At 43.2% G+C, this 10210-nt stretch overlaps 1 long non-coding RNA gene across 1 annotated transcript; it reads left to right on the plus strand.

The window, feature by feature from the left end:
- The first annotated feature begins 7771 nt into the window (after window positions 1–7771).
- Window positions 7772–9733, plus strand: LOC134504769 (uncharacterized). Its single transcript, XR_010068677.1, has 2 exons — window positions 7772–8000; window positions 9369–9733. It is a non-coding gene; the product is annotated as an uncharacterized LOC134504769 (long non-coding RNA).
- The last annotated feature ends 477 nt before the right edge of the window (window positions 9734–10210 follow it).

Here is a 10210-nt window from a genome sequence, read left to right on the forward strand (position 1 = left end):
CCCTTTAGCAATAAGAATTTATTTGTGGAGAAATTACTTCTGAGTATCCAGAAATATGCAATTAATGTAGATTGCCCGTTTATGGTAGAAAGACACGACAGTGGCTATGACTCTTAACATTTATTTTTCAAAGCTCTATTTCTACTCAGAAACAGAAGCACAAGCTTGTGCTTTCCAGATGTGAGCGATTTCAAAACTCAGGATTCCCAGTAGCATCATTTAATAAGCTACTTGTATAGTTGATTAATGGCTAACTGATTAATGACTAGGGGTAAGATAGCTGGTACTGGACATCCCAGAAGAAGCAAATAGGACTGGCTTTGGGACTAAACTTTTTTTTTCTTTGAAAGCTTTAAGAACCTCTCACAAAATGATAGCAGGTTTCCACTTGTGTTTGACTGGGGCTACAGTTCTGGACTGTGAAAATATAGCTGACCATTAGATGGCAGTAAAGAGAGGCAGTGGGGGGAAATCTGATTTCTGCTGCCATCTAGTGGTTGCCTGAAGCTTTGCAACCATATCTGGTAGCCGTAACCTTGATAACATGATTCCATCTGAAGGATTCCTCATCAAAGGGCACATGGTAGACCCCTGTTTGCCTTAGAAGTAGAATACAGTGACTGGGGTTCACACATGACAATAAGCTGTAGTTAGCTTAACTATGGTTTACCAAATAAACCCCAGTTGGGTGTATTTATAATATGTTACGGCATTAACCATCCTTTATATACTCTAATAGCAGGTTCAGATAGCTAGAAAGAAGCAAACCAGATCCTAGCGCTACATGCCATTTTACAGTTTTGCAACCGTCATCTTTATCTGAACTGACTTTTGGTCGAAAGAACGGTCTCAAGATTAAAAAGCATGTTTTCTCAGGGTAACACCACCCAACTTGACAAAATGAGGAAATTTAGGAGAGGTGGCCATCTCGGTGATGAGATCCTTTTAAGGGGGGAGCATTTAACCCAGGACAGAGTGATAGCTTTTTAATTTCCTGGCCTGGCTGCTTTACATTACACGCCAGCCTTCCCACAGCAGCTTAAATCAGGCATCCCTCCCCATGAAAAAGCTTGTGGATGTAATTAAGTGAAGGCTTCGCAGCTGTTTGCAGCTGGAGGCATTTGCTCAGTTAGGTCATGAGTGAAATCTAAACTTTGAAGGGGCAGAAGGTTTCTTGAGCGAGCAAGCTGGTGTGGAGCCCTCTGCTTGTTTTAAAAAGCCTTTGGTGGCTGCGGTAGGTAACTCATTCCATGGGGATGCTCCAGGATATTTCTTCCCACCTTTGCAACTTCAGATCTGGGCTCATTTTCCCAGACAAAGGGTGGGTGGCATCCAATGACTGAGGTCACCAGCCCCTTAATATCCACAGGGACATTGGTAGAGCTTCAGCAGGAGATGAAAGTTGGCACTTTGGATGTACCAATGAATAGGTCAGAACTTGCTGACCTCTGAATTTAACCTCTTTGAATGACAGAGTTACAGCATGCTTTCCCATGAATCTTGGTGAGTGTGTGTGTGGCCCCTTTACTCTTTTCACATCCAGCTCTTTAACTGAAGGCACATCAACATGTTCCCTCAACTTTAGCTGGAAGATGCCTCCTTAATCACGATGCAGCTTTCCTCTCATCCCCAGGTGGTAAGTGAGGCCAGATAACTTAGGGCTTGTCTGATGTGGAAATAATATTTCCCATCTTCTCCTGACCCAGGCCTTACTATATGGATGATTTGTATTCCTTAATGGATGACCCATGATAATGATGTGGTAGGAACTGAGGTCTTCCCAGCTCCTACTGGCTGTGTTGGGATGCTGTGGGCACATTTCCTCCACTCCAGCTTCCCTCCATGGCCATCTTGGTTTGTGGGGCTGGACTGAAATGCCACCAGGAAAGAGGAGCAGCATGAGGACCTCCCAGGTCACTCTGAGGGACACTTTTTGTTTCCTACAAAAGTCATTTTTGAGGGCTTTTGGTCTACTCCTTTCTCTTGAGGTCTTGCTGCTGCTCTAGCAACAGTAGATAAACCTTAACTTGTCCTGTAGTAAACTGCTAGGACAGTAGTATTTGCCTACCTCATTACCAAAGCTGAGTAGACACCAGCTACTTAGATACAGCAACTTATGCCAGCATACTGAGGACTGAGACTGAGGACGGTACATTAAACCAGCCAAATGGATGTGCTGTGAAATTGCAGGATTATGTAAGCTTGACACGTGCAGTTCCAGGGAGTTCACTGAGTCTTAGAGCTAAGTGGGATTTACCTAGTCATCTTCCAAGGATCTTCTTTTTAGGTGGCAACAAATGTGACTTTAGAAGGTAGGGTGAGCAAAGCTGTTCTTTGTCCTGCCAAGTGGGGCTCTGGATGTCTTGACTCCAAGTCCCACCTTGATGACCACTTTGAGACTAGGATAGACTTGAGTTGTTGCTAAGGTTGCCCAGAGTGCTCAGCCACTGCTGGCCTCGGCACTGAGTGCGTGTGCTGATTTAAAAACTCCAGGGCAATGAGATGGTATTTCGCAACACGGACTCCCATTGCGTTGCTTGGCAGCGTGCCATGCGCCCATCTGCCTTTCCTGAGTGCTATGAAGTATCTGCTGGCTACTGCCAATGAAATGTGAGGACAATAGACTTTTGCAACCAGACCTGCCTGCTGTCAGAAGAGAGATCTTGCCACTTCTTTATGAGTTCCAAACTAGAGAGAGAGATGCTGGGAACTGGGGTGCCTTCCACCGAGCTTCTCCTGTAGCTGTCTGAACCGCATTCCTGTTGCATTCTCTGAAGAAGCATGAAGACTCCAGCTTTGCCCCACAACAGTGGAATCAACAGCAAAATTGATCGCCAGTTTGCTTCTGGGTCCAATTCAGGGTGCTGGTTTTGACCTTTTAAAGCCCTTCATGGCATGGGGCTGGGTTATTTGAGAGACTGCCTCTTCCCAATTACATCTGCCCCTCCCATCAGACCCGGCAGAAGTGGCACGTTGTGGGTCCTGTCTGCTAAAGAGCTACATCTGGCAGCACCCTGGAGATGGGCTTTTTCTGCCGTGGTGCCTACCTTATGGAACATCATCCCCCCCACTTAAGTTTTCACAAGTCCCTCAAGACTTGGCTATGTCATCAAGCTTGGGGACCCCAAGGGAATGGTGAGTTGTTGAGGTAGCTCCACTGTTATTAATATCTGTCTCTCTCTCTCCTTGTCTTTTTTAAATTGTTGATTGTTTTTTATATTATTGTTTTTAATTTTTTTCATTGAGTCACATTTGGTGAGATAAATATGATGAATAAATAAATAAATGAAAATAAGACACAGCAATCGTATGGAAGTGGAACAGCTATATCCCCACTTTTGAGGAGTAGCATGGCTGGGCAACAGGTGGCCCTGCAGACGTGGCAGAACTACAACTTCCTGACATTTCTCACTGATGACCATGCTACCTACGGAATTCTAGTTTAACCAAAGCAGGAGAGCCAGTTTGGTGTAGTGGCGAAGGCACCAGGCTAGAAACTGGGAGATGGTGAGTTCTAGTCCTGCCTTAGGCATAAAGCCAGCTGAGTGACTTTGGGCCAGTCATTCTCTCTCAGCTCTGGGAAGGAAAAGGCAAGGGCAAACCAGTTCCAAAAAATGTTGCCGAGAAAACTGCATGGACTCGTCCAGCTGGTTGTCAGGAGTCAGCACGGACTGGAAGGCCACAAAAATAAATACATAAATAAATAAAATCTGGAGAGCTTCACGTTCTGTCTCATAGTTGATCATTGACCACCTTCTTAAACAGCCAAAGCAGTGCTAGAACATAGTAAGACTGTGCAGTGCTTTGGATTCAAAGACAAAAAAAGGTTCTGGAGCACATGGGCCATGCAAGTCACACCTGTCTGCATGTCCTCAACCAAACTCCTCTTTTCCTGGTATTCTGTTGCAGCTGTGGAAGGCAGCCAGACGTTCCTAAAAAAGACTCAGCTGCTTTCAGGGGTGGTTAGTATCCCCCTGGCCTCTGAAGCACCTTTTGCCATCAAATCCCAAATCCTGCACAGCCCTAATGCAGAGCAGCTAGCTTCATACAAGGCCAATGTGATTTAGCTTGTGGTATGAACCCTACCCCTGGGGCCTGCCTACCCAGCCTGTTGTGGGTCATTCAGCAGAGTATCAAACAAAAGTAGTGGGTTATGTGAACCCAGACAGTATCTTCTCAGCCTGATTTAGTTTGCACGTTCTCCTTGTAATAGAGGCAATGAGGCATTATAGTTCTGCCCTGCTTCCCACAATGAGGGAAGGTCTCCAATCTTCTTCATCAAATGTATTTCCAAGTTATATCGCAAGTTATATCATTAGGCAGGATCTGAGGGCAGAAGGCAAGGGCCCACGTAGCAAATTAGGGTCCAACTCAATAGAAATAGCACACATTCCCATCTCTGTAGCTTCCCTGTGAGGCCATGAAGTCCAAAACAGAGCTGTCTGAAGGCCATTCAGAAATTAAAGTTGATCTAATGGAAGTCCTGTTTTGAGTGGTGTTTTTGGCACAATCACACAACCATGTTGCTTTACCTGATGTGTAGCATGATGCATAGTTCAAAATCATTCTTTTCTCCTCCTGCTAATCTAGATCAGTGGAAGAGGATAGAATCCTTAAACCTGACCCCCCCCAGCAATTCTAAGGTCTCCAGACCTAAACAGCTGACAATCTGATATCTTTGCCAAGCTATGGGATGGGTGACTGGGGGCATCCTTCCTGGCATAGAATTTGATAGCTGCCCACTTAATTTTCCTATCGCATTATGTAGCTATAGTATTTTCCATTCTATTATTGTAGAGTTGGCAACCTTCGTGGTGATGATTATGGTTCAGATTATTTTTAAAATCATGGTTTCCTGTCTGCCTTGCCTGGAAAGATCTTTTCTAAAAGCCGGCTCTCTTGAAAAAAGGAAAATGGTACAGAAGGAATTATATCAAGTTGCCGATTACAAAAAATGAGGCATTTTAGCCTGATTTGTCCACTTTCTCGCTAGCTGCAGATGGAATGTGGGTAAAGGAAATAGTTGGATGAGGGCTTTGGGTTCTACTCCATGTGTCACATTGTCTGAATGCCTATTGATGCTACTCGGAAGTAACGCCTGCTAATGATAGAACCTACACAAGCTTATAAATAAGTCTCATCATATTTGTTGCTTCCAGGTTGGCACAAGTAAGACTGCTATTTTCCTCGGCGGAAATTTCCCACAAATAAAAGCTTATATAGTCACGTATCTTTGGCTGTGCTGAATGTTTCCATTAGTTTATGTAAAATTCTGGAACTTCAAAACAAAACCTATTATATCGAGTTTTTTTTCACCTCTAAATATAACAACATAAGCTGGTTAGGTTTTTTTCTCTCTGTCTCTGCCAAGCTGAAATGCCATTAAACTTGTTCAATAGCCACTAATCCATTGTGGAGCGATCGAGACTTCCTGTCCACCTTCCGATTAGCATCAGCATTGCAAAAGGCACATGCTATTTTAATCTCAGGAATTTGTTTAGGATTTCACTTTTATTTTTGAACGCGCTAACCTTTTCCAACACAATGAGTGTTGTGGACAAAGTGTTGAGGCACAGTGTTCTTTCTGGAACTCTATTCAGCCTGGAGCTTGCATGGAAAAAGTGAAGAGAACTTTAATAGCATCAGATGCAATTGTTAAAGGGACTTGGTTGCTGGGACAATTAAAATCTCACTCTTGCATGCAGGACTTCATACAAATGTACACAATAGGGAACACATTCTTTCACCAAGGAAGTTTTCTCTGGGTAAACAAAGGTTGTACAGAAATGAATTTTCCGTTGGCGGTTGCAAGTGTCTTTTCACTTGTAGAAACCTGCACCTTAGTTTTAACTTAGCTGATATGTGGGTTGGTAACCCTCACTGAGAGTCCAACAGTGATTTGATGTTGTGAAAGATGGTGACATCGAATCCAAGGGTGCAGACGAGCTATGCAGTTGTGACCTCGGCACCTTCAAAAAGATACCACAGGCTGACAGATATGCAGAAGCTGGCTGGTGATTTCTTAGCAGCAGGAATACTTCATGATTTCCTTCATCAGTACAAATCTGAATTGTTTTCCTGCCTGTGTTAGAAAGATACATTTTGATTGGATTTCTTTACATGAGCTTCTAAAAAATCTGTTCCCCCATATCGGCTTGTTGTTTGCAACTTTCCCTGACATGCAGTTTTCCCCTTAACACATGTTTTTCCACATAAGTATCCCTGATGCAAGCTTTTTTCCCCCCCAATAACCCTAATACAAGCATTTTAAAGCATAAATAATATCCTTATTATATTTTTAAATGAATTTGCCCTAGCTTTCTATCTCTGTCAAATAAATGGGCAGGGTTTTTACATGTATGTAAAGTATATGCGTGGATGTGTGTGGATGAAGGTTAGTGAAAGATAACAAGCTGAGATCTGATTGACTTTTTTTTTCTCCCTTGCCACAAGACATACTATTAATTCTGGAGGAGAAGGAAAAGTGGTCCAGTTGAAGTGTGTTTCTAGGACTAATGGCAATACTGAGGAAGGCTTTTGGTCTAACTATGATGAAGCTGGGAAAGAATTAAATGGGGCCCTTCTTTCTGCTACTGGATAGCAGGGAAAGTAAGAACAAACAACAAATGATATATTTAGTTTTCCATCCAGTTGGAAAACTCACCTACAAATAGAAACAAGTTTTAAAATCAGCTCTGCAAAGGACTTTATAAGCTCTGGAAAATGGTTGAAGATTGAAGTGTATTTCTCAACTTAGCATCTTTAGGCTGTATAGACTTCAACTTCAATCTTTACCAATTAAAGGGGAAAATGTGGGATTTTTTCCCTCCCACAACAGCTTTTTCTCCAGCTGTTTACATATGTTAGTGCAGTATTTCTCAGCCTTAGCATCTTTAGGCTGTATGGACTTCAACTCCCAAAATTCTGAGAATTGAAGTCACCAAGGTTGAGAAACAGCGCACTAGAGGCAGACTGAGTCACACCTGAGACCTAGTGAAACCAGTGGAATTTCACCAATACGTAAATCCTACTGATTTTGTGTGGGTTCACTCTTAAATCTGCGTGTATCTGGGTCCAATAGAATGGAATTTCTTAAAAGTAGAGACTTAACTATGTTGCTCTGAATTGTCTCGTGGCAATTACTGGTGATACTAAAGAAACTAATTTGCTTCTCTGTTTTAGACCCCATTCATATCCTTGGCTGGCTTGGGCAGACAGTGGCTGAAAGGTGCAGAATGCAGGAAACTGAATAATGTTGTGGTGCACCTTGTGCAAAGAAGTGGCTTTATAAAATAGGGAGCAGCTAAAAATACGTCTCTTAAATTCATCTGGAAAAATACAGCTTTTACCAGGAGTGTAAACAACAGTGGCTTTATGACTGGCCAAGGAGACGGTTATAGAACAGAGTTCAGAGTCTTCCTGATTGACAAACGTCGTCTTTTTCTCTCTCTTTTTTAAAACACCCAATGTGCAACTGTCAGAAAGATTCATTGAGTATATCAACCCATTGAATTGTGGTGACGTCCAACACCTCATTTCTATGACTTGATTATGCACAATAAGCAGAAAGGCTTACTTTTACAAAAGCCTGCATAAGACTGTGGTCTAAAAGTAATAATTCTATGTATTTAAATAATCTGATTTTGGTTCCTTTTCATCAAACCACAGAAAATGCCTTCTTGGGTTCTATCAAGATGGTTTAGATGAGGTAAGAGCATCTGGTGAGAGATTATTTACCTGATCGCTCATCTCCTGCTGCTGTCTCCTCCTCTTCTTCTATCTTCTCTGCTTCCATACCTCTCTTCCTGCCAGTATTTCACCTGTATTGATGTCACAGCAGGCCTGCATTTGTAGACTCTACTGCGCTTGACAACTTGGTCCTTCAGGCTACTGTGGGCCTGGCTACTTTCATGCCCCAACTGTCTGCACTGGTCTAGGTTTCTGGATACTTTGAGATTTACCACCAAAGATTTCTTCTCTCCATAAACTCCAGGGTGGAAGTGAATCCTATACAATTTGTTGAACTACTTGCTAAAGGCAATTGAACAGTATCAATCTCTTCCATAATACATGCATCAAACAAGGTAGGTCTTCTATTGTGTGCTTCCGTCTCTCACTACTGGTTTCTCTGACTTGCTGGGAAGGGCTAACAATCTAAAAAGAAACCTAAATGAAAACAAAACAAAACAAACAAAACCCCCAAACCATGAGCAACTTGTCACAGGGCACCACTGGTTGCTTCTAGGTATGTGGGCGATTCTCAGAAAGGGATAGGAAAGGAAACTGACTAACATACTTTGAGAAGTCCACTAGGACTATTTCTGTGTTGTTGCAAGGCAATTTTGGTCAAATGTGCAACTCTAGCAAGTTAAGCTGCATATCCTATTCATACCTTCCCAATTCTAAAAAGTGAGAAGATACACCTCTACCGCAGATTGATGGAGGAGAGGTTAAATGCAGGAGGGGGCAGGTTTATTGCTCTGTTCTAATGCAGCAAATGACGTTTTATCAGAAACTCAAAGGCAAAAGGGCCAGCTTCATTCGAATTGGGTGGGTGGCTGGGGGAGGACTGTTTTCAAACTGAAGACTACCCTTGATTTAAAATTTGGCTTCCAGGAGCCCCGGGCTGCATTATAGTGATAGCAGTGGAAGAGGGCAAGTCTGACATGTTGATGCTTCTTTGGGGCAGGGTTACTTCTGTGAAGTAGAACAAGCGCATTGAGCCCAGAAACTGCTTAGCACACAGATTTTGCTGGATGTTTGATGAACTCGTCTTTAAAATGGCATTGCTGAATGTTTAAGATTTTTTATTAAATTTCACCAGTGTCAAAGCTAGGGAAGGGGGGCCTCCCTAAGTTGCCCACACTTCCAGGTTGCTGACCCCTGCATGAGAAATGCTGTATTCTGAATTCCAAGTTGGATTTAGTGAATGGATGTAGGGAGGAGATCTCCTATGCTGTCCCAACATCCGATCTTTGCTTGTAACTTACATGCCTGCCATTCATGTACCGCATGCACAGAACTGCTACAGCATAAGGGAGCCAGGGAGCCTGCTGTCTGCAAAACCTCTGTCTGTGTATCGCCTGTGACTCAGAGTTTTGGCCGCTGCATTTCTGGACTTTTCAGATGCTTCCAGATCATCATTTCTAGAATAAACAAACACTTTGCAAATCTAGGTCTAGAGATATCCAAGGGACCTCTGGTTCATTAATCTGGGGAAAAGCACTCAGTGTGGTATGACAAAATTGGGGCAGAGGGAAAATCCCTGCATCCCTGCTTCATCTGTTGTATTTCTCCACTGATGGGGCCCTCTTAGTTGTGCAGTAACTCCTTAACCGTAGGTTAACTTTCTCCCTTTTGTTTTTCAGCTGTTTGGCCATTCCACCCTCCAGACTTCAAATGCCAGACCTCCAAGCCTGCATGACATGATAGGAAATCTCAGTTCACATATCACTTTCCCCGACCATAGGGGCCCTCCAGATGTGTTGGGACTACAATTCCCAGGCTTCCTATGACATCCTTGCGTCAAGCTGGCTATGGATCCTGACAGCTATGGTCCAAATATCTCTGGGAAGGCTGATCTAAGCCATACTTTGGATTGTGTGGGTTTGGCTTAGAGTGTGATATGGAACCCACTTCTTACAGATTATAAACCATGTTCTGTATATTGTGTGATGCCAGCCACTGCAGCTTATTCATCAAGCTACAATTAAACCATGGCTTCAGAACCATCTCCTCGTAGAATCTGCCTGTCCCCCATGGTCTAGTAGGGAGGGAATGCTTTGAGTGCCTGCCCCAAAAGAAATTAAGGGAGGTGGGATTCAGAGAACCATATTCTCAAGAGCAGCCGCCGCTCAGTGGAACACCATGCCCCAGAGGTCCTTATCGTTATGATCCTTGATCCTGAAAGAGTCCTCTTTCAGATGGCATTTGGGTAAGGAGATTAAATACCTAAGGAAGGTATTTAATAATTTCATTTTTTTAATGGTGTTTTGATACATGTTGTAGACCACCTAGAGCTGCAAGGAGTCAGTGGTGTACAAAGTTGAGCAAAAAACGCAAGCAACCTTTGGGTGTGGGAGCCCAACCAGCATTTTACCTGAACCGAACCATCCATTCAGTTTTCTCCATAAAGATCCCTTCTCCACCTCTTTGTATCCTTTTACTGGATTTCTCACAGCAGAACCCCTGCAGCCCTTAAATAACTCAA

Source organism: Candoia aspera, chromosome 13, assembly GCF_035149785.1.
Source record: "Candoia aspera isolate rCanAsp1 chromosome 13, rCanAsp1.hap2, whole genome shotgun sequence".
NCBI classification, from domain to species: Eukaryota; Metazoa; Chordata; class Lepidosauria; order Squamata; family Boidae; genus Candoia; species Candoia aspera.